General features: G+C 32.4%; 1 protein-coding gene across 4 annotated transcripts in view; it reads right to left on the reverse strand.

Annotated features, from left to right (window-relative positions):
* SEMA3A (semaphorin 3A) overlaps positions 1-14,484 on the reverse strand; it is a 669,223-nt gene that overhangs the window by 479,077 nt on the left and 175,662 nt on the right. Inside the window, exon 1 of one of the 4 annotated variants that reach the window (XM_074194049.1) lies at positions 10,488-10,590. The exons of the other annotated variants lie outside the window; for them this stretch is intronic. The gene's annotated coding sequence lies outside the window, so the exon portion shown is untranslated. Of the gene's footprint in view, positions 1-10,487; positions 10,591-14,484 lie in introns of those variants that run through there. 4 annotated transcript variants of the gene reach the window in all.

Genomic DNA, 14,484 nt, shown 5'->3' on the forward strand with positions numbered 1-14,484 from the left:
GGTAATTATTAAGTGTCTGAGACTGGATTTGAACCCAAGTACTCCTGACTCTAAGGCCAGTGTTTTATCCACTACGCCACCTAGCCGCCCCCTTATAATATCCTTATTTCAATTCCAGTCTAGAAAGATTATGTCACTTCCGTTTTCAGACAAGATTCACAAGTATCAAAATTTCAGAAGCAAAATCTACCCAAAATACATACTCAAATTATGAAATTCAAATAGATGCAAACAATTAAAAAGAGACTATGGTGTGAAGGGCAGAACACTAAAAAAAAGTCCTATACATTAGTACTCTCCAAAATTATGCAACAATATAATTTTGGTTTCTATGTTTATCTTGATTCACTTGACTTTGAGTAGACATGCAGAATCACTTTATGTAACAGAACAGAATACAGCATCTGTATAACAGACATTCATCACTGCCACACAACATCTTAGAACATTAAAGATGACTTCCAGTCAATACTGAAAGGGAAATTAAGTAGGCAGAATGGAATTCTCTAAATTAGAATGTCCGTGAGATGTTAGAGTAAACACATCTGCATATATCAAAAGGAAAGTCATTTAACAAGTTTAACATGACAAAGACATGACTATGAAGGAAGTCCTCCTTTCCAACAAATGTCTCAGTCACTATGATTGATGCTTTGATTTTTATCCATGCCTACAAAACATAAAATTCCATTTTATTCAATTACAGATCATAGTGATCAATATTTATCTAACATATAAGACTTGGAGAATTGAAAAATTGTGTTCAAATCTCTGCAAAATAAATGTGTTTCTAACTTAAAAAATTTTAGGAGTCCCAAGTTACCATCTTATACATTCTCTTACTCTTTCTGTTACTGTAGCTTCCTGGAGGTTCTAATTTCTACTATATGTTTTCTCTTTGTGGAGGTGTGTATCTGAGTGTGGATATATATGATGTGGATATAAAAATCTCATAAACATTCATTTCTTCACCAAGTCACTAGAGACTGGGTGGCAAATCTATCATCATTGCATGCACACAACTCAATGTGCTTATCCACAGCAATTTGGTATATGAAAAGTAACACATCATAGTAGCCAAAAAGCAGCCAACACAGTGTTATTATTTTTGTCTTAAGTAGAAGAATCAAGGGATTGATTAAATTCAAATTGAATAGACAATTTTACTGCAGACTCATTGAACAGCTAGTTTGCCAAAATCAGAACTACAACAAATAGCATGAACATCTTTGCATCATTTCCATAATCTTTTCTCAGCATTTTAAACCAATCAAGAGACCATGAAATTCTTTTCTACTTATAGTCTTATGCTACTGCTATGCCAACAAAAGTGAAGAAAGCAACCCAAACATAGGAACATTTTCCCCCTCAAAATGGCTCCATTCAGATTCATTTTAGATGAAAGTTTTCTTTTTGATCGAAATAAAAGAATTGCTTTCACTACCTTTTTTGTAAGTATAGTTTAATATATACTTATTTTTATCCCTGCATGATAATATAGTGTCTTTTTGAAAAATTATTACATTTCTGACCTAAATGCTAAATTCAAAGACTCAAATATATGTTTCACTTATCACCCTGATGCAATTTAGTTATATAGATATCCATAATCTCCCAGGTTTGATTATCTCTATATCTATACATCAATGGCATTTGAGAAAATCAGTAAGACCACAAAATATATGCCAATAAAGGGAATGTGTATTAACAACATTTTTGTAATGGAATTCTTTAAGCATATCTCAATTTTAGTGGAAGTAAACAGGAATCCAAAAATTCCCAGAGAAAGTTAGTCTTTTCTGAACAAATTCTGTTAAGGATTCACTAGGAATTCAAAATGTTTAGATTTGCCTATATAAATCATTAAATCAAAAATGTCATGATTTCATGGATCTGGGAATATCAAAATTGTGTGTAGTCATAGAATGTATTTTTGTTTTTAACATTAATTAATATACATGGAAAAGCACATGGATGTATTCTGGGAGACATAATGATCCAAAATGGAATATATACATATATATATATATATATATATATATATATATATATATATATATCTTATTTAAAAATTAAAATATTACAAAAAATTAAAAAATTAAAATTCAAGTAATTATGTATGCACTATTTCTATATGTTGACTTTATATTATGTCATATGATCAAATGAGAAGGAATAATTTGATCACCTTATTTTTACCTGGGTCTTCTTACCTAAGTCGCAAGTACATTGGTCATACACAGACCTCATCCACCCGACCTATTCAATTTATAACCTATACCAATTTTTTTAAGGCAGTCTGGCCCCACTTATGATAATTCAACCACATCGATGTCAGACTTAATATGAATACCTGATCAGCCTAGATCTAATGAAGCTTAAACCTTACAAATATAAGCAATTTGCCTACTTCAGCTTTCCCCATTAGAAGTAATTATTCCCCACCTTGTTAGTCTAATTAATTTTCTATGATTAGAGATGATCAATGGGGAAAAAGTGACTCTGATGCTTATTGAATATCTTAATGAACTATGGTACTGAGTAACAGTGCTTCTTGATTACCACATGAAAAATGAAAATGGAAACTATTCTGATTATAGATATATGCATGTAAATATATATATACATATATACATACATATATATCAGAATGTGAAATATTTCAGTTCTTTAAAGAAAACTCATCATTTATTATATGGCAGATTAATTGTTGTAGAGATGATCACATTTAAAGTCATATGTCAGTTACACAGACTGAAAAAATATATCTTCAAGACTTGCTTTGTTCTTTATAAAATTGAAATAATTTGGTAGAGTGAAATATAAATATTTTCCTCCAAACATATATTAAATTAGACTATGATAATATAATGCTCCCTGTAAACTGTAAAACCTGGATAATTTTGATAGAAAATGTGATTAGAATGAGTATAAAATAAGGCATAAAACAGAAAGAGAAATGCTCACCAAAAATGTCTACCACTGTCATGGAGGACATACAGCATAAAGTTCAAGTTGAAGAGAAATTCTTTATATATAGTGAAGTCTTTCAGATGTTTTTGTTTAGGAATAATATAGGATTTTCAGTTCTGGAACAATGCAGAATTTCATAACTGAAACCCAAAATTGTTAGAGTACAGTCTAACAATCCACACAGAGAAAGCCAAGTGCGTGAAATAATGCCTATTGCCGAATGGTATTCAATTTGATGGAGTTTTATGTATGTAAGTATATATGTATACAATATAATACATGTCAGTATGTATACATACATATACACTGATAGGCATATACACAAATACATGAAAATATATGCATATATACATATATGTGACAATCACTAAGATTCTAAATAAATGGGGCCTAGAACTGAAAGGAACGGAGAAAGTGGGCTATATTACATCTGAGATATTAAATATCCCATGATCCCAATTCTCTCTCTAAAACAAAATGCCATCTTTTTATTACGAGTGTTTGATGATGATACTCAGTTGTGAATCAGAGAATATAACAGATTTTGAAAAATTTAAGGATCACACAAAGCACAATGAAGAAACCCATAATGCATATTAAATAAGCCATATCAAATTACTGATCAAGAATTTCAAACATATTATTAAAGATATATCACAAGAAAAGGTTGATCTCATATATGTGTACATATATATATATATATATATGTAGTGAGAGTGAGGGATAACTCACAATACATAAACTATATTATTAACCATCTAATATCAGGAAATATAAAATAAGATTCTAGTACAATGGGTAGATTCCCCCATAGAGAATTAGTTGGAAAACATCAATTGAGCAGTATAACAAGTCATGGAGAAGTTGTTATTTGTACCACTGAAGGCAGGACCCAAGTCTTCAAGATGAGAGATTCATTACAGTTTTGAAGTATTCATTTCAGCTATCCAATATTATTATATTCCATCAATAATATATAATCTCTAAATTAAATCATACATGTATTAAGTATTTCAAATAATTTTGCTTTGATTGACTTTAAGTTGACAGGAAGTTGGGTATTAAAATGGATAATGCAACTGGTAAGTCTAATACTTAGGCTTGGAAGATTTGAACATTAACTGTCTCCAATAGTTACTAGGTGTGGTCAAGTCACTTAACCTCTTTCAGTTTCAGTTTCCTTATGTAAAAATTGAGATAACTAGAGCAGCTACTTCACAGGGTTGCTATTAGGAGAAACTGAGCCTCATAATAATGTTTGTCCTTCATTTTCAAAGAAGACTATGACATGGAGAAGATGACATGACAAACATGTAAACTTAATTTGAGTGAGGCAGTGCTGTGCTAAGTCACCAGCCTCACTTTCTCCTCCAGAGCCATCTGGGTTTAGTAGCCAGATATAAATCCGGACAACTGGAGATGGCCCTGGTTGTGAGGCAAGTCAGGGTTAAGTGACTTGCCCAAAGTCACATGGCTAGTAAGAGTCTAGTGTCTAAGGTCATATTCAAACTCCCATCCTACAGAATTCAAGGCCAGTGCTTTATCCACTGTGCCACCTGTGTAGCACATGGAAAACCTTAAAGCATTTGACAGAAGACTGAAGACACAAAGACATTAGAAGAATTGATTTGAATCCAGAGCTTTAAAATTCAAATCCTTTTTATTATATAATGCTGCACTAATCACAAAAGTTTCTGAAATGTATTTTCTAATTATAACCATTGATTTAGCAGAAGCCAATTAAATGAATGTAAATTGGATTCCTTGAAGTAAAACCAAATAATTGTGAAATCAAGACCTTGGTAACATGAATTTTAATGGGAATAATTTGCTGTTGGAGAGTTTTGCATTTTTATTTACCTAAAGAAAAACAACAAAACACAAGTTTTATATCTGTTTATAAAAAAGATTAAAATGATAGAATTAAATTTTAATGGTAAAGTCTTATCATAGCTTCAGCTAACCCAATAATATAATTTCTTCATTATTAAGCATCGATATAAAGCTTTTGTCACAAATTTTGGTTCAAACAAAACTAGACAGGATTATTAAAGTTTTATAGGACATTGTAATTTGACTGCTTCAGAGATTCAGTTGGGTCACAGAATTGGATTTAAGGGCACTAGGTCAAATAGCAATTCAAGTTAACAATAGGCTCTTTAATATTCACACAGAACAGATGGAACCTCAGTTTTTATTAGTTCTCATCTGAAAAACTTGCACAGTAAATTGCATGACACTCATTTCATCTAATTCATATGGGCAGAAGCATAACCTAAGATTCTGTGCTTTGCTAATTTTGAAGTTTTAAAATTAAAAAGGATTGTAATTTAAAAATCACTAACATATTTGTCTCGTTCTTGATTTTACTTTGAATACATGAACAAGATGCTAGTTAGTTTGAAACATAGCTTGCTGCTAATGTGCACAGCTTTAAAACAACAGACTCTACTTCAAAGAAATGCAAACTCAACACTTTGGCCTGCAATAGTCCAGATTTTGTAGTAATGTTGATTCCATATCCATATTGGCAACACTTTGTTGTTTTATAAAGCACATAGAAAAATATCTTGTGAAAACATTTAAATTCTCTAGGTATTTCTCTTAAAGATATAATTTTCCTACGTTATCATGATATTAGACATTGACTTGTTGAGTATCAACTTGAGTAATTCTATAAGCTGTATAACTTTAGCTAAATATGACTTTATTTTACAGCAAAGGGAAATGAGGACCAGACAAGTTAAATGACAGGCACAAATTCAAAAGTATTAGAGGAAGATTTGAACCCACATCTTCTGATTCTACAGTCAGTATTTAATCTACTTTATGATGCTATTTTACCACATAGCATAACATTTATTCACCCTACTTCCTATCTATCCATCTACACCAAGGTGTCAGTACAGAGGCAGAGGAGAGATGAAATAGAACTCACTTGAAAACATATTTTTGTTATTTTACTCCGAAAGAAGTAGTAAAACAGAAGAAAAGCCTTTTTTTTAGGTTTTTGCAAGGCAAATGGGGTTAAGTGGCTTGCCCAAGGCCACACAGCTAGGTAATTATTAAGTGTCTGAGGTCAGATTTGAACCCAGATACTCCTGACTCCAGGGCCAGTACTTTATCCACTGCGCCACCTAGCTGCCCCAAGAAAAGCTTTTCTATGAAGACTTGGAGGCTGGGTTACCTAAATTTGGTTGAACATAAAAAAGGTCAATGGAAGCTTTCAAATGTGAAAAACAGTTGATGTGATTTCATTTGATGCCTCATTGACACATAAAAATGCATATTAGAAAATGATCTCCCTTTGAATTTTGTGACACATGCTGATTCCCTCCCCACTACAATTCCTCTTATATTATCTGAAGAATCTATTTTATCTAATCCATGACAAACTATTGAAAACAAATATCAGAGCCCATATTCATTTATCTGATTTAAAATTATATAGCAGAACTAATTATCTTAACTAGACCCTAAAAATAAATTGTAAGCAATTAATCTAATATGCACATATTATTTTTTATGAATATGTTTTATGATATTATTACAGAAAATTGTTTTTACTAATTTAATTTCTTAAAAGATATACATTTCTTTTTATCAAAATGCCACCTTCCCAGTCACCTAGTCAAGACTTCAAAACCATTTTTAACTCTTTTATCTGTCAAACACAGCAGCCAAGTAGTCACCAAGGCATGTTGATTCTAACTCAATAATATCCCTTGCGTCTACACGCCCCTTGTACTTTCATATTTTCACAACCCAAGTTCAAACTTTTATTTCCTCTTGTACTAGCTACAGTAATGACCTCTTAAATGGTCTCCTCTTCATATTCTCACATCTCCAAAACATCCTTCAAAAACTTGGCAACATCCTATTCCTAAAAAAAAAAAAAATCTGACTAAATCACTTTATTTAAAAAAAAATCTCTAGTTCCTCATGTCTAATATGAGAAAATAAATATCCCTTGGCTTGGCATTCATAGTTTGGACATTCTAGTTTGATTCTAAATTAAAATTCTTATTTCTAATGACTTCTCTTCATCCCCAAGCTAAAATAAACTAAAAACTATTTCTCTATTTCATCCTTCCTTTTTTTCCCTATATTTGGGGCAGATCATCCTTAATGACTGGAATGTATTTTTTTCTTCATTGTTGACTGTTGAAATCCTTCATTCAAAGCCCAGTTCAGATGCTACTATAGTCATTCCACAAATCCTTGCTTTTAAATTTTATTATTGTAATATACATATACAACTCCTTTTTATCTGCCTCACAGGGTTGTTTTGTGATTCTAATGAGATAAAATATGCAAACTGTTTACCTTACCACTCCCTGCTGTCCCTACCACACACACACACAAAACACACATCACACACACACACACACACACACACACACACACACACACACACACCACATCACAAACATTTTTATTTGTTAGTTCCTTGATGGTAGGATTTGTAAACCTCTTTGTCCATCTCCACATACCTATTTTCTGACTCAGAGCTTTTATTATTGTAAGGTTCTTTTGGGTTACAAGGTGATCATTTGAAGGAGTATACATATAGACTCAAGCAACATCAAAGAAGGGTATGCCAGTTTGTAGTAGATAATGTTTCCATCAAAATACTGAAGTAAAAATTAACCTACAGTTTTGTGAATGTGGAAAGAGTATTTTAAGTCTGTGGATATGAGAATGTGAAAATTAGAGGTAAGAAAAAACAGATGGACCAACAGTAATTATAATGTTTGTCCCTTCATTTTTGAAGAACACGACATCAGGGAGGCGATGCCATGACAAGCATGTGAATTTGATTTGAGTGATAGGGTTCTTGTGCTAAGTCATAAGCCTCACTTTCTCCTCCAGAATCATCTGGGTCCAGTGGCCAGATATGAATCAGGACAACTGGAGATGGCCCTGGTTGGGGGTGTAATCAGGGTTAAGCGACTTGCTCAAGATCACATAGCTATTAAGTGTTAGAGGGCTGGTTCCAAACTTCCATCATCCCTGATTCCAAGGGCCATTGCTTTATCTTGTGTACCACCTAGCTGCTCAAATGGCTAACATTATGAACCTGGGTACTATTACAATATCTATACAATGTGAAAATCAAAGTATGTACAAGAATCATAATAGAGTAAGTTTGTGAGATGTTTCATAAAGAATTTCTGTAATAAAAACCATATTATTAGGGATTTGCAGTTTCACATCTTTCTCCTCTTTTCTACTTTGTGTTTTCTTTTTCTGTTGTTAAATTAATGAATAAAAATTAAAGTTAAAATTTTTGAGATTAAAATAAATTAAATTTTAAAATTTAAATAAAACAGCTATAGTAATAATTTGATTTTATATATTCTCATCAATTTTTCTATCCATGTTTGCAACCCTCCATGTCTATATGAAAGAAACAAAATGACTGAGGGAATACAGGACTGACCTCACTTCTAGTATGTGAACAATGGAGTATTTTATGGTTGCATGAACTGAGAAATAGTCTCATAGCAGTGAAAATATTATTTTTGTTGTCCTTGATGTTTTTCAGTTACATTCAACTCTCCAAGCTCCCAGTTAGGATTTTCTTGGCAAAGATATTGGAGTGGCTGGTGATTTCCTTTTTCCAACTTGTTTTACAGATGAGGAAGCTGAGGCAAACAAGGTTAAGGGACTTGCTCAGGGTCACACACCTAATAAGAGTCTGAGGCCATATTTGAACTCAGGAATCAGGATGACCAGAGTGAAAATCCAGATTCAGATACTTATTAGGTGTGTGATCATGGGCAAGGCCACTTAAACTGTTTACCTCAGTTTGATAAGCAGGGAAAACAAAATGGTAAACCATTCTAGTATCTTTACCAACTAGGGTCATGGAAAATTAGACATGACTGAACAACAAGTTCCTGTCTCTAGATACATCACTCTGTCCACTGTACCAACCAGTTACTTATTTTATGAGTCAAAAAATTTAGTTCCCAAAATGCTTGTAATTCTCTTAATTGCATTAACCCTTTAAATGTTTGTAACAGCATCCACCACCGATTTAGCAACTGATTAATCAGCACTTAATATGCTAAAAATCCTGTGACAGAATGTAACTGGAGCTACAAAGAATTAGAATGGAAGTCTTTACTTTTTATTCTTTGGAAACTAAGTTGAGAGGATATTGTAAGAGATGGTCGAAGGGGCAGCTAGGTGGCGCAGTGGATAAAGCACCGGCCCTGGAGTCAGGAGTACCTGGGTTCAAATCCGGTCTCAGACACTTAATAATTACCTAGCTGTAAAAAAAAAAAAAAAACCAAACTAAACTAGCATTAGGTATTGAACCCAATGTCAGTACAATAGTCAGATATAGCAGAAATTGGTTATGATGTCTTAAATAATGGTATTGTAAAATGGTGTTGACTGGGGTAGTACACAGGAAGAGATGTAATTTACTATTAACAATGAGAACTATAAGAATGGAGGCTGAAATTTATTTTCAAGCGATCTCTTTTGGTAGAAGGGGGTTGTGAAAATCCAGGTTTAAACAAAATGGATGGGATTTGATAGGTAGGTAGGTAATTTCAGACAAATCCAGCCAGCAAATTTGAATTAAGCAATTATTTTCATGGTACTGTGCAAAAGACTGGGGATATGCACAAAAAAGTAAAGGATAGTCTCTTCTCCCAAGAATTTGGGGAAAGTGCAGAAGGAAAGCACAAGAAATTATGAACTTTAGCTGGTAAAACAATTTTGGCTAAAGTAGAGAATTTTTTCATGTTAGTAAAGAGGGACAAATATGAAAAACTGATTAGGGCCAGATTTTGAAGGGACAAAAAAAAGGAAGTTTTTTTTTTTCTATTGGCAATAGGTAGGATTAAATTTTAAATTAAAACTATAGGTTAGAAACAGAAATCTACACAAATAATAATCCTATATAATTTTAGGCTTCTCAAAGGACTTTGTGACATTTAAAAATAATTTTGCTCATTTATACAGTTTCCTATAAAGGATCCCTCAAATGTCAGAAGTAAAGAAAATTATAAAATAGTAAGGGGATGATCAAATCATTACAGAGGTCATTTTTCATTACACTTTATTTTAAGGAATGTGTTCAAATCTTTTCACCATTTTGAAATACCACTCTATTAACTGAACAGAATTAAATTAATTAAGCAGTTGCTGGATCTCAAAAGATTTATCATCATCAACATCATCATTATTGAGATCTTTGTTGTAATAGAAATTCATTGCAATGAGATTTTGACCTACATAGCAAAATCCTATTCACACAATTGTCATATGTTTCTTTAGATGACAGGTATAATTCACTAGTATTTTGTTTTATTATTAGCATGAGTGACAGAGAAAAAGATCAGTATTTAAAATCAAAGAAGTATTATGGGTCATTCAAATCATAGGATCGAGCTGACAGGTCATTATTTTGTTTGGGGGTTATTGATTTTTGTAGGAGAGTACAAAAGGTAACATTAAAGAACAATAGGGGCAAAATATGGCTTAACCTTACTCACCCCTAATACTGCATCCTTCTGTTTCTTTTCAGTCTTAATCCTCTTTACCTCCACCATACTTCATTTGTCCTAACTTTCGTGTAACCACAGTCAGAGGCAAGAGTGGTCAATTCATTCCTGGGTGAAGATAAGTGAATTTTTGTTTTAAAAAATCTATGTTCATAAATATGTATATATATATATATATATATATATAATATATATATATATATATATATTATGATTAAACCCAAGGATTTTGTCTGGTTTAGTGCTTTTTATATTGGCCATATGGAATATATAGCCAAAGCCATAGAAGAAAAGTTATTCCAATGATGTGGCTGTTATTGAGATAGTTTAGATACTGTGGGTTTACAGATTTTTTTAAAGTATGTTTCCATGGGCAGCCCTAGGGCTACAGTTATTACTAAAGTGCAATATCAATTTCTCTTTTTCAATGCTAGGTTGTTTGTTCTTTTTAATGGTTGGCAATGGAAACAATGGAACTACTTTGTCAAACTCTTATTCCCTCTGAAAATCAATTATTATAGAGGAGAATAAATGGTATATGGGCTTATATTAAGAGTCTAAACAAAAACCCAAATAGAATCAGAGCTAGACAATTAAAAAAATTCAATATGTCCTGGGACCATTTAACTTATTAAATTGATTTTTCATATTCTTCAATGTGGAATATGTTTATTTGGGAAGGGTTATGCTAAACAGAGAAGCAATGTGGTATAAAAGACAAATCCAGACTTAGATTCAGGAAGACTTTGGTTCAAGTCTCACCTCTGACCATATACTGTCTGAGTAAACCTGGGCAAGTCCCTGAACCTTACTCTGAACTTCACGTCTGCCCCCAGGCATCTCTTTAGAACTCTAAATTGTATTGATGGGTTCTGTTAGAGGAAGTATTTCCTCTGGGGAGTTCCTACACTGTTGGTAGGGAGATTTAAAACAATAAATTCTTTTTAAGCAAGGTTCAGGAATTAGACACCAGATTGAAATTTCTTAAGTAAGAAAACAAAAGTTTTAACTTTCCCAGTCATTCACAATGTCTTCCTTTTTTGCACTATGGACCTATTCTTTTTCTAATTCCTTCCTGGTTCTCTTCTACCAACAGGAACTATGATAGCAGTAAGAATTCTAAAGGGTAACTTTAAGGTGCTCAAGTTTCAGTCAGTCAGCAAAATGAACCACCACAACCACAGTCAAACAATACAAGGAATAGGCTAGAGCCAATAGAGTCCCTTACTTCTGCAAGGAAAAGATATAAATGTATTTCATTGGCTCTTTTCTATGGGGCTGGGTTTGACCTTCATAATTACACAATGCTAAGTTTGGATTTTAATTTGTTGTTACTTTTTTGCTTATTTTTGTTGCTTAATTTAAATTGTTTTGAAGATTCTGCTCATTTTATTCTGTATCAGTCTATTTAAGCCCCTCCATGTTTCTCTGAATTCTTAATGTTTATTATTGAAGTAAATTCCCTTTGCATTCAAAGACCATAATTTGCATAGCTATTCAATCTATATTTCTAGTTCTTTGCTGTAGTATTGAATATATTTTGGTGTAAACTAGATTTTTCCTTTTATCTGATTAGCTACACTGTGGGTATATACTTAAAAGTATCTCAGTAAAAGGTATATTTTTGTCATATTTTTGAGAAAACAGCTAGGTAGTTCAGTAAATAAAGTTCTCTACCTTGATTAAGGAAGACCTTAGTTCATACATGGCCTCAGTAGCTATATATCTTTAAGCAAATTACTTAATCTCTGTGTGCCTCAGTTTCCTGATCCAAGAAAGGATAATAATAGCACCTACCTCCCATAGTTGTTGTGAGGATGAAATGAGATGATATTAGTAAATGGCTTAGCACAATAGCTAGCTCATAGTAGGTACTATATAACCCTTAGCTATTTATCATTATTACTAAGTCCTTTCCAGAATCTTTAATCAATTTACAACTCATTGTTGTATCTCATGTCTTTCTTTTCATAGGTCCTTCATAATTGATTATTTTCATATTTAGTGATCTTTACAATTTATTATGTATAATAAAAACATCAGCTATTTTATTTTGCACTTGATTTATCATTAGTGTTTTGGAGAAATATTTCATGTAAGTATTAATAGTATGAAATTTGGTTCCTATACCTTGACCATTTATTCATTAGAGAATGGTCCTTGGAATATTTCACTTTTCAAAACTCCATCAGAACCACTGAAATAAAATATTTAAATGTTTGGGTGTTAGGTTTTTTTAATGCTTGCAACTATTGCTGTCCAATAACGTTTTTCTTTAGGAAAAACCCCAGCACATGTTGGGTTCAAATTTTCTCTACTAAAAACAATAAATTTTGTAAGGAATTTAATTCTTTGCTATCTATATCTTTACTATCAATAAGTATTGAAAATTAGGGCTGAGAGAACTGTTGGGGTATGTATACTATAAGAATGTTTTCTTATCATAAAAGATTTTAAAATTTAATATTCAATTTAGATAATTGTAAAGGGGAGGGGCACATTTGCTGGGGCCCCTATGATCTCTTACAAAATGTTTCTAGGCATATCTGGATTACTATGCCTTTGCTCTCTCCTCTCTAGCCAAGCAAAGATCAATATCTTCTGTCAACTCTTGCCCACATTAAATACAACCAAATTACTTCCACTATTTATATCTTACAAACCCAGCTCAGCTCTTCCAGTTTCTCTTCAAACTGCTTCAAGTTTCTCTCTTAAGCCAAAATCTTCGCCCCCCTCAATACCTCCCTCTTCAGCTGCCACAGACATTTCCAGTTTTCTATCTTCAGACATGCTGGGCGTCTGTGACATCCTCTTTCATTTTCTTCTCAAACTTACACAGAACATCTATTATTATTTTGGTAAATGATATGAGCCTTCAGATTTGGATCCCTAGAAAACGTTCTACTTTCCTCACAGACAATTCTTCTGAAAGATTCTATGAAAATTAAATATTTTACTTGATTTATTTTGGACCAACTTGAATAGGGATACTGATTTCCAAAGGTTTCATGCTTCTGTGACACTGAATCCACAAATTTGTGGATTGTGGTGTGAGGCTGAGTGGGTGGATACAATGATGACTAGTTTAATGATTCACCCACCAAGAAACTTGAAGATTGAACCCATAGAGCTACAAGAGGCTCTTAAAGAGCAAATATAATAAAAAAAGACAGCAAGAAATCACTTGACTATAAAACACAAAAATTCCCATAATCCTATGGGCAAAATAACAATAGATGGATTTAATTTGAGACACATTTTCTACTGAAGAAGCTGTCATAAATTAAGTACATATGCAATCAAAACTGCCATATCTTAAATCTTTCCCACCATGATTTTGAAGCTGAAAAATGAGAACTTTTTCCTTTTATTTTCTCAATTTATTTTTTTGTAAATAGTATTTTTCCAATTGCATATATAGTTTTCAGTATTTATTATTGTAAGATTTTGAGTTAAAACAATTTTCCCTCCCTGCTTTCCTTCCTCCTTCCCCACAATGGCAAGCAATCTGATATAGGCTATATTTGTGCAATTATGGAAAGATATTTCCACATTAGTTATGTTGTGAAAGAAGAAACCACAACAAAAGGGAAAAGCCTCAAGAAACAAAAAAAGTAAAAATAGTTTCAAAAATAACTTCAACCTACATTCAGACTCTATATTTCTTTCTCTGTATGAAGATAGCATTTCCCATCATGACTCTTTTGGAACTGTCTTGGATTATTGCATTGCTGAGAAAAGTTAAGTCAGTCATATTTGACTATCACACAGTGTTAGTGTTACTATGTATAATATTCTCCTGGAAGAACAATTCTGAAGGAGCTACCAGAAACCATAGTCAATACAAAAGACCCAATATACCACTACAGAGATTGATTAAAGATAAAACTAACTTTTTCTCATAATCTAAAAAATTTTAAATCTCAAGTGTTATGATTTATTCCTGATTTGTGCTGGTCTCTGGTAGTTCAGATCTGATGATGACAAA

Source organism: Macrotis lagotis, chromosome 7 (genome assembly GCF_037893015.1).
Source record: "Macrotis lagotis isolate mMagLag1 chromosome 7, bilby.v1.9.chrom.fasta, whole genome shotgun sequence".
Classification (NCBI taxonomy): Eukaryota; Metazoa; Chordata; class Mammalia; order Peramelemorphia; family Peramelidae; genus Macrotis; species Macrotis lagotis.